This window comes from Dermacentor silvarum, chromosome 9, assembly GCF_013339745.2.
Source record: "Dermacentor silvarum isolate Dsil-2018 chromosome 9, BIME_Dsil_1.4, whole genome shotgun sequence".
Classification (NCBI taxonomy): domain Eukaryota; kingdom Metazoa; phylum Arthropoda; class Arachnida; order Ixodida; family Ixodidae; genus Dermacentor; species Dermacentor silvarum.
In genome coordinates, this window is record NC_051162.1 from 67,569,633 (window position 1) to 67,589,874 (window position 20,242).

The following is a 20,242-nucleotide window of genomic DNA, read 5'->3' on the forward strand; positions in this document are numbered from 1 at the left end:
TAGCTCTCTACAAGTTTGCTATCGCAATTGATGCTTCGCCTTTCAGGTGAAACTGCGACAACTTTTATGGAACAAACGACTTCTCTATTAGGGTTAACACGACACGTTCATCGCCACCAGTGTTGCTTGTATGCTTTTGCGAATTATGACATCCCCATGCACAGAAAGTGTCCAGTGCCTCGCTCAACACCAAATGGAGAGAGAAACATGCTTTAATGAGATGCTGGAGGTGTTGGCCTGGCAACACCAAATGGGGCACATGATAATCCCTGTGTGCTCCGAGCGTGCTTCTCTGCATCAGACAGCCCAAAGATGTTGTTCTCGAAATTCAAAGGAAATTCTATTTATAACCAATGTTTGTTGAAAAAGGCTTGTGAATGCAAAACGTCATAGTTCTTGAAGAGTGGCTATGGAGGAATAAAACGCTACTTTCACATAAGACATCTCAAAACACAGGGCGAAGCAAAGTACTATAACACACTCCTTGCACTATACATCCGGGCAGCACTTTCTCGAAATTGCTTTCGCGTCATGAGAGCATCGTTCCCTTAGGTTTTACTACGGCAAAAGCAGCGGCCGTAACAGCATGGACTTTGTGAAGACCTATGGTGAGCCTATACATTCCGGGAGTGGAAAAAAAATCACGCATACCCTCATGTGCACTTAAACAACTTACTTTATCCCATATATCGGAAGAACATGCCGCTTCCATACATATATTTACCGACGGGTTGGTGTAAACAACCATTTCAACCGTGGAATTTGTATTACCGACTATGAAGATCAGTTAGCGCTTCCATCTTGACCACTAAACTACATCAACAACATCAGAGATTGTTGCCATTCGGTAGGCAATTCCCGGTATATCGATGGAGCTGCATCAGACTTGCACTATATTTTGCGGTTCCAAGTCGTCGATTCTACACTTAGACGCGGACCTTACTATGTCGTTACTCAAGAGGTGATCGAATGACAGGATGTCGCCCTAAGAGCTGGTCATTGCATAAGGTTTCAATGGATTCCGGGACACTAGCTTACGTGGAAACGAGCTTGGCGACCTGGAGGCAAAGATGGCCCACATTTATGCCACACCAGTTGTCACCCCTTTCTCACGACCAGGCAATAATGCCCTAGTGTATACACTTCTCCGCGATAATACCACAGTTTATTGCGTTTCGCCAGGTCATCGTCATCACCGCCTTCACGAAATCGACCTAGTGATGAAAATACGAATACCACCCCCCATGAAAAGGAGCAATGCAAGCTTGCTGCACAGATTACGATTAGGCGTGGCCTACACTCGGCACTACCTGCATCTCATTGGCTGGGCGGACAGTCCGGATTGTGAATAATGCGGTATTCCTGAGACGACAGAACACCTCTCGTGCATCTGCCCGTGATTGGATGTACAGAGAAAATCACTGACAGACATCTCAAAATTTGTCGTTGAAGCATTGACTGAAATGGTTCTCTTGGGACCTTCACCTTATCCTCGGCATCAGCCTGATAGTGGATAGTGGCTGTCAACCAATTTTTGCATTAAAGCGGACTGGGCAAGAGACTTTGAAGAGTCTTGGACTGGGTAGGTTTTTCACCACCATCCTCATCGACATAATCAAGTCTTCTCTATTCTTTCTTTCTACACCCATTCCCCTTCCCCTAATGCCGAGTTACAGGTCAGAACATTGATGCAGGCTGACCTCTCAGCTTTTCTCTCATAATAACTATCTCTCACTTATTGCACGTATCATATTAAAATTGTCTTGCAGTCTTTTACAATAAAAAATCGAAATTACGGTGTTACTAGGAATTGAGTTATCACAATTTCTGGCTGTTTTGTTTAATACACAATAGATAGCTACTCAAATGGTCGAGTGCTTTTTAGCTTCAGAAAGCATTTTTTCCAAGTTGACAATACATCATTGATGTAAATGGTTATTTGATGTGCCATGCAGTCCTTTTGGAAAGTGTTTGAATCTTTTAATGCGAATCATGGTGTGCCTCAGCATAACAATGTTCGAATTTCCGGCGGCATATTCATTCAGCCTACAATTCTGAATTTTTTTTATCATGTGTTACACAGCACCGTATTCCATCTACGAAGCCGGTAGAGAGTGAGACCTTGTGCCGGAGCGCTTTTTCGAGAATTGAAATAAATCTAGAAAGCAATTAGTTTTAAACAATTGCCAACAAGATATATGTTTGCTTTTGTTCTGTTAGCGGTGATGTTGAAAGTCAAAGGAAAAAGATGTATTTTCGTTTGGGAAGAAATGAGCTAGTCAAGCATGCCCCAGATTTTCCTCTCTAGCTGCCCCATAAACCCCGATGGTAAATAAACCTATTATTATTGTTATTACAGCGTAAGCTGTTATGGGGTCATTGCAATAGATGTTTCTGTTGGAGATGGTGTCTGCCGCCCCCTCCACCGGCGGTATCCGGTGTCCATAGCAGCTATCAGCAGGAAAGTGAAAGAAAAACCCACTTCCCGCAAGGATTGAACCCGTTCCCGCTGCGCGGGTGTCAGCTACTCTTCCACTGAGGCACGCGGCTTCTTTTTTTAAACATGGCTGTTTATTAAAATGAATGAAAGGATGTATGTACGGAAAGGATTTACAATAATATGAGCGCCAGGTGGTCATAAGCAATCACAGGCCAACAAGCCGTGCGTAGAAAGAAAACGTCACGCAAAGAACCATCTCCTATCACAACACAAACTTGAGAGGAGAAGTTAAACACCTAACCAAAAGTGGATACCAATCTGGCTGACATTCTTCTCGATCTTAAATGTCCTTTAAGTGCGTAGTTATTTGAGTGAAATGCTATCTTGAGAAAACAGTTTTTTCTGCATATCCGTTTTGCATACGAGTTTTCCAGAGGCTATGGAGGCCTATCAGTAAAAAAGTCACAGGCCTTCGCTGGATACGCAGCACAGTCACATCGTAAGCTGGTGAAGCGGCTCAAGAGTAGCTCCAATTTCAGCACCACGCACAACAGGGTCTTCGCGGCAAAGTGTCACGCCTCATTTTGACGAGAACAATCTGAACTGTCCACCTGGCGTCGACGGCAAGCTGCGGCTTGTAATGCTCTCTGCCCAGCAGTCTGCTGAGCCCGATGATGCCTGGTTGTAGCCGCGCATGTAGCTCTACGATTCGCTTCTTCAGCAGCGCTTCGTACCTTGCGAGGAGATGCCATAGCGTGTACCTAAAAGTTATCCAGAGTATGGCGCACATGTCACATCCCTTCACCCGTGGCACGGTACGTTGTTGTTGATGATGACGATGATGATTGTTTATTGGAATCTTCAAAACGGGCTGGTGACAAATAGTCACCTAGCCTGCTTGATTTAACCAGGTCGTTACACGCAGCATGCAACTGCTATATGAAACTTAACATGACGGGCACGCTCCGTTTGCGGGCACCTTAACTAGATGGAGCCACCATATTGGCGGAGGCTCGGCATCGCGTTGATTGAGCGCCTTATCCGGATCGCATTTCGTTATCTGCGCCGGCGCGCCTGCTTAGGGCGTGTTTGTAGGGCATTTCCCGCTATCTGATATCAAGCGCTTGCGTTGCTCAGTGGTAGAGTATCTGACTCCCGCGTAGCGGGCCCGGGTACGATCCCGGCGGCGCATTTACATTCGCACGCCCGTGCAGCCAGTCGATTTCAGCGTGCCCTCGCGGCGCTAAAGGGAACTACAGATCTAGGTACTTGCTGGCGGCGCGTTTCCGCCAACGCCCCTAGCTCCGTGAGTCCCTGCGCCCTAGCGCCGCCGCCTTCTGCATGGCTCCACGGAGCGCGCCGCGCTAAAGGCCAGGCGGGCGCGCCGCTGTGGTCCGTCAGAATGATGTATTGAGTTAACGGTGTTTAAAACTGACTGCCACAATTTGTCACTTAGCTTGGATCTCAATTTCTTTCCCCTTTTAGTTTTACCATACGTTACCGCATACGGTAAGGTGTGCACCATGTTTTGCAACCCGAGCCGCACCAAGCCTAAACATAGCGAGCAAGTGGCGTCGGCCACAGAGCCCACGCCGTGAATGTCCGCGTCTCGCGTGCGTTTTATTGCGATAGCAATTATATGGACACTCAAAAGCAAATTTCTGCCGTCGGCGTCGGCGTCGCCGTCGCCGTCGCCGTGAGGTTCCGTATGACGTCAATAGAGATTAAATCGTTGCCGCGCGCCGCCGAACGCTGTATGTGCGAGTGAAAGGGCGCGAGGGGCGCGCGCTTTCACGGGGAGTGAACGCACGGCGGAGAACAAACGCGTGTTCTGCGCCGTACTCGCTTAAGGGCTGCAGAAGTAGGCGTCTCTTTCCTCCTTTACAATCACCATATATGTAGAGCAAACGCGCCTTCTTCCGACGCGCGAGAGGCCGTGGGGGAGGGGGGGAGGGAAGGGAGGCGACGTTTAGCTGCGGCACTAAGTGCGTATTTATATCAGAGGCTCCGGCAACAGTCACCAACGCCGCACGCATTTTGAGCGAACGCGGGCAAAACGCCGACGGCGTTGACAACAGTTCTGCGTGTTGCCGGTGCTGCTGCATGTCCAAGTTTATACAGCTGATAAAGCTATCATTACTCCGTATAGATCTCTACAATTTTGCTATCGCAATTGATGCTTCGCCTTGCAGGTGAAACTGCGAGATTTTTTATTGCGATAGCAATTATATGGACACTTCAACCGGATTTCGGCCGTCGGCGTCGTCGTCGCCGTCGCCGTCGCCGTCAGGTTCCCTATAGATAAAAGCTTCGCCGCGCGCCGTATGCCCGAGCGGAAGCGTGCGGGCACGCGCGCTATCACGGAGAGCGAACGTACTCAATCTCCCACGCGCAAGCAAGGAAACGGGAAGCCAGCACCGGAGGGAGCTGGGGGGGGGGGGGGGGGGGGCACTTCTACTCTGCCAGCAACCGCGCTCGTCGCTCGCTCGCACCGTCTCTTATCTCCACACGGCTCTGACCTTTATGCGCCGTGCATTCGCCGCTCAGTTTCCGTTGAAGCGATAGACCGCACGTACCTTCGCCCGCTGCTTGCTGCCAGCGTTTTGACAGACGTTGTCTGCAGTCATTCAGTGTGATCTATTCATGTTTGTTTGTGCGCGCTCACACCACGCTTCTTCATTCAGTTAGTAATAGTCGGGCCACATTTTCCAACGCACGCTACACATGCAATGCTGCCCGGATCGGCTGTGCAGCGCTACAGGTGTGTCCCTTCGCACGCGCTGCCCACGGGAAGCGCTTCTCATGATCACCACCGTTTCACAGGCGCCTTCTCGTGGTCATCGAGTCTCTCTTCATGTCGGTCTACTTACGGCGCAGGACACCTGCTTACTTAATCAGCTCATGTTTACTACAATTCATATTGCTACCAACGCCGCTCACCTTACTTCGTATGGCATTGCTGTGTTGCTATCGCATTCATTGCTTCGCCCTTAGGGCGAAACTGTGACATTTTTTCACCATGGTAGGACCAAGGGACGAGTTAAATTCACCTTCTGCGACGTGGCGAAGTGGCAGCAAGTATGACACTCCCTCTAACCGGAAGCATAACCTTGAGCTGAACTGAACTTGTGGCCGTACCCTTCGTATAGGCGAGTAATATACTCAGGCCGAATGAGAAAAAAATTCAAATAACCGAAAATCAACCAAACAAACAGAACATAAAACCTGGCAGAAAAAAAAGCACTTCGGGTTGGTGGCGCCATCTAGTGACGAAGATTTTACTTAGAGGGGGCGCCGAGTTTTTATTGCAGTAACTAACTATATTCCACTTATCTGCTGGTGTAAAGTGTCGGCAGCGGTGCAATTTAAAACAATCAATACTATTTTTTATATGCAAGGCCTGAAGGTTAACCGCTGTCATCATTATCAAGTTACCGTACGCATCGAGCACACACGCAGCTCAAACGTATTCGGTCATCGCGGTATGTTACCGCACTTACCACACCGTAACACGGCACTACTAAAACTAATTGTCTAAACAGTCGTGACAGGAGCAGAGCAGCAAGGTATTGTCTTCTTGCCTGCGTACTAATGGCAAGAAATTAGGCTCTAGCACTGTGGCATAATCAGTTCTTTCAGGTATGACTACGAGCTTGATGCTCTACCATTCATCCACGATCACATGCATACTTCCCTCCGACTTCGTGATCGGCCAAATGTAATCACGTTTTAACACTTCGCCAGCGCACAAATTCCATCGTCGTTTTAACATTGACCACATGACACTAACGTAAGTCCATACGGTTGTATACACTGTCACTAATCGCGTCAAAATCCCGTGTTTCTCTAGTTAATGCCCGTTCAGTACCTGCGCTAGAACCCAACAGTCGGCTCGCCACGGCCGCACCAGAAAAGGATCGTCTTCTCAACGTGGTCGTCGTCGCGCTGTTTGCGCACGCACAGGTCCGTTCGCGCAAACGCGTTGTTCCACCTTGTATCGCTTCGTTTTATCTCAAACAATGCAGGATAGATATAGACTCCAGCAGTGTGCGCGCCTCCTGCTCGCGGAGAGTTGCCGAGCCTGGTCCAGCGGATGCGTTCCCGCGGCTATGGCGGCTAGCAGGGACTAGGGGGCTCGACGCAGATAGGTAAGCGCGACCCCTAGGACCGAAAAGCACCTAGATGCGTAGTTTCCGTTAGTGCCGCGTGGGTTCGCTGCAGTCATCCGGCTGGACGGGCGCGCGAATGTAAATGCGCATCCCGGCGGGAACCGGGTGCTTTTTTTTTGCATTTCCGGCGATAGCGTTTGCGGTCACCGGACGCCGGCTGCGGAGGCGGAGGCGACGGACACCATCGCGAACCGAAATGGCTATTGGAATGAGCCCATAACAGTTTACGCTGTAAAATATATCGAATGGTGCATCATCACACAGAACAACATCACAGAGATACTGTGACAATTTAGATGAAGACATTTCTGAAAATTTTTGTGGAGAACATCCCAGAATAAAATAGCATTCCAATCAGTGAGCCAGTGTTCAACCATTTCAGGCACGTCATAAACGCGAAGCGTCTTTTCCCGAAGCTATGTTCTAACTGGCAGGGTTTCAGTGCGTAAATAGTAAGAAAACGTTTTTGTAGAAGGCGGAACTGACATTTTGTGCACTGTTGCAGATTATCAGTACATCATGTCCTGTCTGAGGTATACGGATTGATAAAACGGTGGCAGGAACAGCAGCGATATATAGATCCGAATGTCCAAGTCCCACTTAGGACGTTCAGTGGATAACATGAGGACATTATTTCAGGACCTCCTATTTAAAACATCCTTCGGACATCAACAGGATTGAAGTTCTGGGATCTAAACAAATACCAAAAGGACCAAAACGTTAATCCTATCGATGTCCGAAGGTTGTTTGCAACGGGATGTCCCATGCCGGACATGTGTAGGACCAACACACACAATCCAACCCGTATTACGAACTTGATCTTATCGTGGCATGTTAAGTCTCTTCTACGGCTGCCCGCAGCACACACTCTTCCGAAAAGACAAAATGTCAGACAGCAACGTGAAGCTGCCACACTCAGGTCAAAGTTCCAATGAAAACGATAAATGGGGAAGTTGCAATGAACGACCCAAACTACGCAAACATATCGGGAGGAACCGTCACGTAGGTAGAGCACTGGAACTGCGCATTACCATCTACCCCAAGCCGTAACCGAATCAAGCTTGTCCTACACTCTAGGAACATGTCGAGAAAGCCGAGTACTGCAACCCCCGCCATATAACACAGCAGTGACTGCCTTTACCCAGTCGAATCGCTGCCATTCGCCACTGCCTGTTGCTTGTACGCTTTGCACTGATTTGCGCGTAGTTGGTCACATGACTTAACAGCGCGGTTTTATTCGGTATCTCTTCTCCCTTCTCAGTGGGCTTCGAATGCCTGAACGTTGGTGCGCTCCGCGCTCACAGTGTTGCCATACCTAGGGAAATTTTCCCAAATCTAGGGAATTTACGTCGTCTTATGGGAAAAAATGGAAATTTGGCAAAATCTAGGAAAATTTTTCGCTTACTCGTGGACGACAGAAACCACAGTTGCGATGGGGCTACAGAGGTGACGGCGTGTTTTCATTATTGCCCCCGCAAGTTACCTTCGCATTGGCATGCTAAGTATAACAAAATTACAATCGTACCGCAGCTCAGTGAACACATAGTCTCAAGTAAACGATAAGGTATGGATGCCCTATGGCAGTTACCAGGCTGCCGCTTCACGAGCGTGAAAGAGACTGGTGGGCACCTTCGCGCTCGTGAAGCCGCAGCCAATGGCGACAGCCGAAGTGGACAGTCCACTAGGTGGAATATCCTGTAGCAGGGAATTACGTGCACAGTGCAGCTAAGCATTGTGCATATAATTCCCTGCTACGGTAAACTAATACATTACATCGACCTTGATAAAATGCATTGTGTTAAAACTTATAGTATAAACTATCTGTCTGGACATGCAAGCTCTACATAGCTTACTTTGTTTGTGGTATGTGTGTAATTGAACCAGGCCTGAGGAATGTCCTTATTATATTATTTTATGATGAATTGTGCACCCGTGAGCAAAAGTATACGGGCCACAGAGTCGGCGAAAAGACAGAATTTCTTCGTAATTAACAAGCGTAAAGTGAAATTAATGGATACACTGAATAGTTCGCAATGCCAAGTTTGCACTGGAGTCCTCAATTTCAAGTTGCGGTCACAGGCACAGGAAAAAATCTGCTTTATCAAGCAACCCCGGGCCCGTATACTTTTGCTCACGGGTGTACGTATTGTGCATGTCATCAATCCACAAACAAATGTCCCAAAAACGTCCTTCGGATGGTTTCTAACACAAGATATTCTAGAAGCGTCCCACATCCTGACAAAAATGACTTTAGGACGTACTCGGGATGATCCAATGAGAAATATCCATTTTTAAAATATCTTGGACGTTCCAATATCCCATAAGCACGTTCATGCGACGTTTATAGGAACGTCAATTCGTGTGGATGGCACGATCTCATGGACGTCCAAGATGATCCACTGGATTTTTACGTATGTCCTAGGGACGTTCCAATGTCCCGTTTCGGACATCTCGTCGACATTTGTAGGACGTTGGTGGTTCAATGGGATGTAGCAGATGCACAGACAGTGGCACAAGGTAGTTAGAGAAGATTTGAGCAAGAAAAAGAAGTTTAAAGGAAATGTATTCAAGAATGATAGAGGAATATACTGTGTACCTAACAAAATCAAGCTGGGTAGGTCATGTGACGGGCGCGTTTCAAAGGGGACGCCAACATACCATATCATAACAAGTATCGTATTGTGCCACTTGTGTTGCGGTATGAGATACCCGCCTGGTAGTGTCGACACGTGATAACTTTGCATTTCAGTTGCATATTGTCACGTTGTGGTGAAAGTGAAGAGAACAGTCGTAAAACTGTGTATGATGAAACTGATTCTTTAGTGGGCGAACCTAAAGCCCCTATATTTATAAAAGTAGCGCCATCCACTTCCCTCCTCCTCCGTTCCACTATCGCGCTCGGCGCGACCAGCGCGATCGAGGCGCGATATCGACAGTGGCGCCGCCTGCGTCGGGCCTGCCGTGGCAGACGACAGCTAACGCGCTACCAGAGGAAATCCGAGGAAAACTTCCATCGCGCCCTGCGGAGACGTTTTTGAGGCGCGATTTTGCTTCGTCAGTCAGTAACTGGTCTTAATAATGCCGTTTTGAAAGTAGCAACGCGACGATGCAAGACGGTGCAAATATCAAGTGTGCAGCAAGCGTTTGCGCACGCCGGATGGTAAACAAAAAAAGCCTTTTGCCCTCGCCTTGTCGGTTGCTGCAACTTAAGGCGCAGCAGCATGCCATCACAACGAAGTTTTTGTCCATAACACGTTTGATCCGTTTGTGTGTGCAGCACTTTCGTCGCACAGGCCCGAGAATGGCAGTCGGAGCGCGCTGGAAAGAAAAAAATATACAAAAGCGCGACGCGAACTTCCACGTGACACGGATTGGCCAATGGGGGAGCGGAGGAGGCTGGGGCGACAGGAGGCGGCTAAGAGAGGGCGAGGAGGAAGCCACGGGGTGAGCGCGGTGGCGGCAAGATCTAAGAATGGCGCTACTTTTATAAATATAGGGGCTTTAGGCGAACCTGTGCCCACAAAAGAAAGCTACACTCAAAGTACAACGATAGCGGTGAACACAGTCGGCGATCATCGAAATCTGATCAGCGGCGAAACGCGTCGGCTTTTATACGTGAGTCATCAAAGGTTCCACATTAACCCCTGGTGTCCGCGTGTCTTCCAGAAAGTTCTAGACAATTCGCATCGCTCATACAATCAGATTACATGAGCGTCGGTGACCACAGAGGACGGATAGAAGCATCGATAACGTTCGAGAAGCTTCCAATGCAGGCGCGTCCTGCGCCGAGCGAAAACGTTTAACATTTGTTAGCCGGTGGAAAGCTGCCACCGGTGAAAGATAAACTTGTATGCGTGTCGATACCCTCCCCTTAAAAAGCATCGTCTCGATGCTACAAACACGAAAGCGAAAACAAAACCACGCGTACAGAAAGGAAAAGAAAACAATAACAAACCAACAAAGGACCTAAGTTCGTCAGCGGGCGTAGAAAGGCTTAAGACGCACCACGTGGATGACTTCAGGTCGTGCGCGGTGCCGCTGTGATTGCGAAATACCGTCTGGCACGACCTCGTAGTCCAGTGCGCCAATACGTCGGATGAACTTATATGGTCCGAAATAGCGACGTAAGAGTTTCTCGCTAAGTCCTCGTCGGCGTATCGGAGTCCAGACCCAAACACGGTCGCCGGGCTGGTACTGGACGTAGCGTCGTCGAAGATTGTAGGGTCGGCTGTCGGTCTTTTGCTGGTTCTTGATACGCAGGCGGGCGAGCTGTCGACCTTCTTCGGCACGCTGCAAGTAGGTGGCAACGTCGAGATTTTCTTCGTCGGTGACATCTGGTAGAATGGCGTCAAGGGTCGTTGACGGGTTCCTTCCGTAGACCAGGTTGAACGGCGCCATGTGCGTCATTTCTTGCACGGCCGTGTTGTATGCGAAGCTCACGTACGGAAGGATGGCATCCTACGTCTTGTGTTCGACGTCGACGTACATTGCCAGCATGTCGGCGATTGTCTTATTTAGGCGCTCGGTGAGGCCATTCGTCTGCGGGTGGTAGGCGGTGGTCCGGCGATGACTTGTCTGGCTGTATCACAGGATGGCTTGAGTAAGTTCTGCTGTAAAGGCCGTACCTCTGTCGGTGATGAGGACTTCTGGAACACCGTCACGCAGGAGGATGTTCTCAACGAAGAATCGGGCTACCTCAGTGGCACTGCCTTTGGGCAAGGCTTTTGTTTCGGCGTAGCGGGTGAGGTAGTCCGTAGCTACGACGATCCATTTATTCCCGGCCGTCGACGTTTGAAAAGGACCCAGAAAGTCCATCCCGATCTGCTGGAACAGTCGGCGAGGTGGTTCGATCAGCTGTAGAAGTCTGGCTCACCTTGTCGGCGGTGTTTTGCGTCGCTGACAGTCTCGGCATCTCCTTACGTAATGGGCGACGTCGGAAGAGAGGCGAGGGCAGTAGTATTTTTCCTGTATCCTCGCGAGCATGCGGGAAAAACCGAGGTGTCCAGCCGTTGGGTCGTCATGGAGAGCTTGCAGAACATCTGCACGCAATGCAGAGGGTACCACGAGGAGGTAGTTGGCTCGGCGAGGCGAGAGGTTCTTCTTTAGGAGAATGTCGTTTTGCAAGAAAAACGACGCCAATCCTCGCCTGAACACCTTCGGCACAATGACGGTCTTGCCTTCTAGCTAGTCTACAAGGCTCCTTAGTTCCGGGTCGGCTCGCTGTTGTTCGGCGAATTCGTCGGCACTGATGGCTCCCAAGAAAGTTTCGTCATCCTGGTCGTCCTGTGGTGGCAGTTCAACGGGGGCGTGAGACAAGCAGTCGGCATGAGAGTGCTTTCGCCTGGACTTGTAAACGACGGTGATGTCGAATGATTGAAGTCTCAGACTCCATAGTGCGAGGCGACCTGAAGGATCCCTCAAGTTAGCTAGCCAATACAAGGCGTGGTGGTCGCTCACAACTTTGAAGGGCTTGCCATAGAGGTAGGGGCGAAACTTTGATGTAGCCCAGGTGATGGCCAGGCACTCATTTTCTGTTGTGGATTAATTTGCTTCCGCCTTCGATAGCGACCGTCTAGCGTCACTTACAACCCTTTCTAGTCCGTCAGTCCTCTGGACAAGCAAGACGCCGAGTCATACGCTGCTTGCGTCGGTGTGGACTTCGGTATTGGCGTTTTCGTCGAAATGCGCCAGTATTGGCAGCGATTGCAGGCGTCGCTTCAGTTCTTCAAATACTTCGACTTGTGGCGTCTCCCACTTGAACTCGACGTCGGCCTTTGTGAGGTACGTCAGTGGCTTGGCGATCCGTGAAAGTCCTTGACGAAGCTCCTGTAATAGGCGCACAGTCCAAGAAATCCACGCACTGCCTTTTTGTCGGTGGGCGGAGGAAAGTCAGTGATGGCCGCTGTTTTCTGTGGGTTAGGGCACACTCCAGACTTGTTGATGACGTGGCCGAAAAACAAGAGTTCCTCGTATGCGAAGCGGCACTTTTCTGGCTTCAACAAGAGTCCGGAGGTCTTGATTGCTTGAAGAACTGTTTCAAGCCGCCGGAGGTGTTCCTCGAAGCTTGAGGCAAACACAACGACGTCGTCCAAATAGACGAGGCAAGTCTGCCACTTCAAGCCGCCCAGTACTGTATCCATGACTCGTTGGAAAGTCGCAGGTGCCGAGCAAAGACCAAACGGCATGACCTTGAACTCGAACAGCCCTTCTGGTGTTATAAAGGCAGTCTACTCCCGGTCCCTCTCGTCGACTTCGATTTGCCAGTAGCCGGTTTTGAAGCCCATCGACGAAAAATACTTAGCGTTGTAGAGTCGATCCAAGGCGTCGTCAATCCGTGGGAGAGAGTATACGTCCTTGTTAGTGATTTTGTTGAGGCGACGATAATGGACACAGAAACGTACCCAGCTAGCACAAAAGCGATAGAAAACTGCTTCCATACCGATTCGCCAAGACTAAATGAACGTCTGAAAGACGCACAAAAAATCCGTGCAGTCCGTTCAGAAGGTGATAAACGGTCGTATATCGTTGCTAATGTCCGGCGGATATGACTATTGCAAGAAGTTCTAGAATCCTGCTTAATGTAGTTTCGAAAAATCCTGTCTTGAAATGGGATTTTGTAAGACCATTAGAAGCATTTAAAAAATAGAGATTGAATCCTGCTACAATCAGGATTTTGACATCCGTTTTTTTTTCACCCTCCCCTCTCGCGCCCCCCTCGTCTCCCTTTCCTTCCCTCTCCCCATGCCCCTGCGGCGTTTTGCCGGCCGGCGGCATGCAGGTTTGCGCCTGTGCAATACACGAAACACATACAGCAATAACATTTTTTATTGCAAAAAGTAAACACGACTACACAAGCTAGCAATCAACATTAAATATGAGTGCCTCCAGGTAACGTCCATTACAGGTATCGACCTTGATAAACCTGGTTTCGAACAGGCTGCTGGGCTGTAGCTCCTTAATTCAGCAGGTCTTCTTACTGCAAAAACATTAAGCACGTGTAAAACGTATGTTAATTGAAGTACACTTTTCTTAGTGAACGTATAGTTTTTCAATGCATTGGCAATAAGCACTGCATTATATCTTGGCAATGGGCAGCACTACAATATATTGGTCCAAGCACACAGTTTTCGAGCATTCCACCTTTATTAACATGGTTCTAACATTAACCGATCACAAGTGAAATTCCCTTCTGTTGCCTTGAAGACATACTTTACATCTAACTGAAGGTGTTGCATGTACAATCGCCAACCAGTGTAAGTGTCGGCTATTTTGCTAGCTTTCAGGAGGCTGTTGTCTTGACTAGTTGGCGACTGGTAGATGACAGCAGCCTCCTAAACACGTGCGAAGTAGGTGCCAATTAGCATTCAAAAAAAGGAATAGATAATGCATTTCTGATAATGTTGTACGAGAAAAGAGGTAAGTGTGGCTCTGCAAAGGCACAGCTTCAGTGTGACAGCATTGTTACACCACCGCAATTTTATTTGCCACAGATGACATAGCCAACTCAGAAATGGTGCAGGCTTGAGCATATACCTAAACACCAGTCTATCAAACACATCGCATACTTCAAATTGAGCAAATATATTGCGATTCCTTAAAAAATAAAAGACAGCAGACGAGCGCAACCTTAAGTAACAGCGACTATTTGCAGAACGGCTGCTTCAAGCATATACAGTAAGAACTTCAGTTGCTGTAATTAAACCATTAAAATGTTGCACGCCTATGACGTGCCTGTTTGAAAACCTCCACACAATAACATTGCCAAGCACTTGTAAAGAATTTTTTTTACAAAAACAGTGAGTCATCCACACACAAGGTGGGAACATAAGCCGTAATTTTCCACCCAGTTTCACTAACTTTGACCTTGGTGACATAATTATAGTTACGCAATGGGTTAAAGGTTAAGCTCGTGCAGTTTATATATCAATTATGATCTAGAGTGCTTGCATATGCAATTTATTGCTTACACCGAAATGAGCCCACACACTAAAACCCACACATGGCGCGCGGCGACGATTTCATCGCCGTTGCACTTTATACGGATTATCACGGCGACGACGACGGCGGCAAAAATGCGCTTGGAGTGCCCATATAATTTCTATCGCAATAAAAGAAAAAGAACCGCGGCGTAAATTTCTCTCTCTTAAATGGCATGGTCGCCGTTACGTCGTCGCGCCGTAACACGCGTGTTCGAGTCGATGTCTCAACGCTGCGGCTGCGACGCAGAGGAGCTACGACGGAGGCCCAGTCCCGCCAACGAAACTGCTCACAACCGGCCAACGCTCGCTTCAACGGCAGGAAAAGAAAGGGAGAGGGTTAAAGGCCTGTACACGCTCAAGCCGCACATCGCCGCAAGCCGCACCGCATGCTGGCGGTTCAGTGGTAGCGGGCGGTTGGAGCAACCGGGCACAAAATTCGATTCACGCTGGGACCGGCGCGAGCGGTGCCGTACGCATGCGCCCTCTGGCTGGCAAAACAGATAACCAGCGACTGGCAACATGCAACAGCGCGGTAGCAGCGTTTGTGTGCTGGCGACCAGCAAAATTTTGGCCCGAGCCAGGATTTTCGTATTACGTTTGTTTTCTTATTAGGTAATTTTCTGATTAGTGAGCTCGAGCGGTTCGCTTGTGCCGGCATCCGCACTCCGATTTGGGGACGCGACGTATGTTAAGAGCCGGCAACCGAGAGGCGGGGTAAAGATGTTCTAAGTCGACAACTATCGTCAACAGCAGACGACACTGGCATATTTTTGTCGGCGTGGGTTCAAGCTTCCGCGTCACGGCGAAAACGCAAAACTCTTGCACTGTCATACTCTGTTGACTGCATGTGTCGTGTTGGCGCGCTGAGCCACCTCTCGAACACTATGCAGTGATCTTACCTGCGCCTTTTCTTTTTTTTCGTTCTCCTTTCTTTTTTTTAATCATTGCTACCGCATACTGTTGTAACAACATACATCGCTATGTACTCGGTTGTGTGCGGCGTGACGGCGCATTTTTTGTAGATGTGCTAGCGAAAGCTTGCAAGACCGCGCGTGCGTTTTTAAGCCAATGAACAAGGGATTTGTCGCAGCAACAGCGTAGCACGCTGAAGCGCCGCGGCGTTATACAGGGTGTTCATTTATAAGTTTTAAAATTTTTTTAGAAATCCTCTGTGGCAGGTAGCATAATTCATATCGTTGAGCTGGGTTATTCGATGAGGCGGACATTAGTAACACGAGAAATCCCATATTGAACTAATTAAAAAAATGACTAATCAACTTCTTAGTTAATTATTGTACAGCACATATTGTGATTTACGAATTGGAGCCGGTGAGCTTGGCAGGCGTATCCACTTGGGATGAATTTCCAGAATGACGCCAGTTTGGAGATATGTGCCATCAAACTCGCCCTAAAAATGCACTGTTGTTCCACTTACTTTTTTACCAAAATGCTGTTTTATACATTGAAGCACTAAAGTAACTGGAACGCCCATGAATTTCGTCCCACACTTTGCAAAATAATATCTCAAAGCTGGCGTCATCCTGGAAATTCATTTCAAGTGGATGTGTCTTGCAAGCTCACCTTGCAAGCTTTTTGTTACTTGAATGTGTTTCAATTTTTTGTGCTACTAATGTCCACCTCATCGAATAACCCCCAGCTCAACGATAAGAATTATGCTACCTGCCACAGGCGATTTTTTAAAATTCCGTAACACTTTAAAATGAACGCCCTGTATATTAACATACTCTTATATCTATTATCGCGGAATACAGCTGTGTAGATCGACAACTCACCTCTCTTCACCACCGAGCACGCGAGTGAATATTCAACTACGGCTTGTTGATTTACTTACGTTTTTTTTTAGTAGCTGCCAAGTTAAGTGAGCGTACAATTGATTAACTGATGGAATAAGACCGTGTCACACAGCACTCGTGTTTGTTCGTTCTGTGTTATGTCGTTGTTCCATTGATGACAAAAGCCGGCGAAGCAGTGCCCCCGGACCCGACCAGAATCTTCGAGGTCAGGCCCTAGAGACGCTTCTAGACCCCTTCAATGACTTTTGGACATCACGCAAGCTATCACAAGAATGAAAAACAGCTGGAGTATGCTTTATCCCCAAACCGGGCAAGTCCCCGCACATTGACAACCTGTGGCTGAAATCCGTCACATCATGCATAAGCATAATCATGAAAAGGATAGTACTCAAATGCCTCCAACAACACCTGGACGAAACCCAGCAAATGCCAGACCCCATGTTTGGCTTTATACGACATCTTGAGACCCAGGATGTGCTAATGCAATTGAAGAAGGAGATTGTCATCCCTGCCACACACCACGGGCCATTCTCGCGCTAGACCTGAAGGGGGCATTTGACAACGTGGCACACGAGGCGATATTTCGGAATCTCAACAACACAGGCTCAACAACACATTGGCGTATTTAAGCCACTGAAAAGTAAGGATGGATGTTCAGCCTTGCTGGTGTGGCATTTCATAGGTTGTAACCCACCATATTTTTAACCAAGCAATAAGGAAATTACATGGTCACGCCGTGCCATCAGTACAACTGAAGTGTTGCTTCCCCAAGGAGTCTCACCGCCACCTTCCCCATTTTGTAAACACTTTGTAAATACAAACTAGCACATGGTATGTAGTCACATTATATGCTGTCTGTATGCTTGGTGAAGTGCACCAAGCATTTTCTCACCCTTAAAACCTGGGCTAATGCTGTCTTTTTTTTACTAATAATTATGCAATAACCTTACTCAATACATTGCTGTGAGAACAATAGTTGGCTTAACAGTAGCACTGCACACATACCCTCATACCACATTGCAGACATACTCTATAGAGGCTGGCCACAATCAGCGTAACTGAAAGCCAGCTGAACAGGGTGCGAGTTCATGTGTATCAAATAAATGTCTGTTCCATTGAGAGGTTATATATCTGTCTGTGATATAATTATCAATTCAGAATACATACGGCAGAAGAACAATACACAAGACAACACAATCAAGTTCCCTGTGAGAAGCTGCTTTTTGCGACTATTACATGCAGCAAAAAGAGACTTCATTAAGCACCACTATGGCTTGCGTGCCTCTTTGTGCATTGTACAAGAAGTAAAGGTGGGCGAATGTAAACATTTTCAAATACGAATTGAATAAAATATTATTTATCAAATATTCAATAGTCATACGACGACACACGTACCTGTAGTAACAATATTTATTTTCATATAAAAAAAATTAGGTACCACACCTTAACTAGTGCAAAAAGAGAGCTAAATATTGGGCACAAAGGATAAGTTTTAAATGCAAGACTACTAATTGTTACGTAAAAAAATTGACATAAACAGTCTATCAACAACTTTAGAGCCTGGCTGCAAAGAAGCTTTTCAAGAAAGAATGGCCTCTGAATGGCTAGTTTTCAAAAACGTGCAATATATTGTTCCTAAGAAAACATCAAAGTTGTAGAAAAAAAAAGAATAGCCGATGAAGGACCTACGTGTTGTAGACATATGTAAAACTACTCGTTGCAAGGAAAGCAGCACAGACTTGTAGCATAAAAGATCAGTCTGCTAGATCAAGAAATGTGTGGTCACCTTTCACGTAAAAAAAAGCCTATGGGAAAGTTTTCTTGCCAATATGACTGAAAGATACTTTCGTAAACGTGCTTGCCTTTGGGAGGCTACATACACTTGTTCACATGCAAGTACCTGTCGCATATTCATTGTTAAAGAAGTTCAATTAATATAATGACACGAGAGCCTCCTCTGATTAGGAAAAAAATCATAGTTGTGTGGTCATATATAGATAACATTTAGAATGTCAAGGTACCCTTTTCCATATTATGCAAGTACTCATGAAAGACAAGACTGCAAGAAACAGCATAAAACTAATGCAAAATCTATAACTGATTATGTCAATGAGATTTCCATTTCATGTGGCAAAGTATTTCACAGGGCAGATAGGATGTGACATCTGTGATTCAGAGATACGTCATTGTATCGGGGCACAAGTATTCTACAACTGATAATTTTTGGAATAAAGAAATAACAAGCATTGATTCCCAGTATGTCACCATGCCACTTGTATCTTAAAAAGGACTATCACTTATATGTCAAGCTTGCACCATTATGTTTATGTGACCATACATGTGTACCCCATCTGTAATGAATCATTGCTTTAAGTTATGACCACTGTCATGTCATTCCCGTACATTAATTGTGATTTTGCACAATACACCTAGAAAACGTTTGAGCGGCATTGCAGTACTTTTTCTTGTATGTGCACACTGGCTATCTGTCACAACACCCACTTCGAATCCATGATAAATGCTGCAGTCAAGCAAAATAGTTTCAGACTGAGGTACCTAAACTGCTTTCATTCCAGAAAACCCCAAACAAGGTTTAGATTCTTGAGGACACAAGTTACTTGCGTCCTTTGATGTAAGGCTGTTTTCTGCATGCAATGAATGTTAAGATTTCTGCTGTGCAAATCAATGTTAACCTGATAAAAGGGATGGCAAGCCAAAACTTGCATTCGTGATACTAGTTGCTACTGGGGCCAGATTAACCTATGGGCTAAGGGAGCTGCAGCTCCAGGCTAGGGGGCCCTGTGAGAAAAATGTTTCCTTGAATTAAACTTTATTTCTTGCGTTCAATACAGAGTAAAACATAATGTGAACAAATACATTGGGATCCCTAGCTCGAGGCCAGATGCAAACCATAAAAAATGTAAAGGATGCAAAGCAATTAATTTAGCACAGACACATGTACTTAAACTCAGCAATAATATGCACTTTACATTAGAAGTAGAGAATACAATACAAAGAATCTTCAAAATGCAAACGGTATCATTGAACATTTACAAGGAAAATGCACCAGAAAAAAGAAAAAGGAAGTGTTGAATGTATTAATAAACATACGAAAGAAGATCACGAAAATGCTGTTTTAATTATCTCTGAAAATTAGCTGCATTTCTAACTTACGTGGGCTGAACGTTCCTCTCGACTACTCCAACACTTCAAATTTTCTGTTTACCACACACATTACAAGCCTTTGGAACCAGAAAATTTTGTTTTAGTGCACTGCGTGTACAGCGTCCTGATTCGGTAAAGTTGGTAGCAGAGAGTGGGTAGTCAGTAACGATGCTACTATTAACCATTACAAGAGTTTAAAAATTTAGTAATGAAGTAAACGGTAAAATGTGTACATGTTGAAAGAGCGGTGTCGTGTTAGCATTGTATTGTGAGGAAGTCATAAAGTGGGCAGCCCTCTTTTGAAGTTTTATAAATGGCTCAATGTATGAATGGCCCAGAGATGTAACACAGTACCACAGATGGCTGTGGAACAAGCTGAAATAAATTTCTCGAAGGGTTTCTGTATCAAAACAATTTCGGCTCTTGAGCAGAATATAACAAGCCTTGCCGAGATTTTTGCAAAGCTTGTCAATGTGAGGTTTACATAGAAACAACTCATCTAATTAGTACAACCCCTTGATGGGCCCCTCAGAAATTTAAGAGGACCGTTCACCAGGGCCCTGTGGAAAATTTTAGTTATACTATAAAAGTTGTAAAGTGTCTTCCAAGGAGTATTCTACCACAAGAATTCTTTAAAACAGCATAGTAGCAGCCGAAATAGAAGCAAAGAATCTA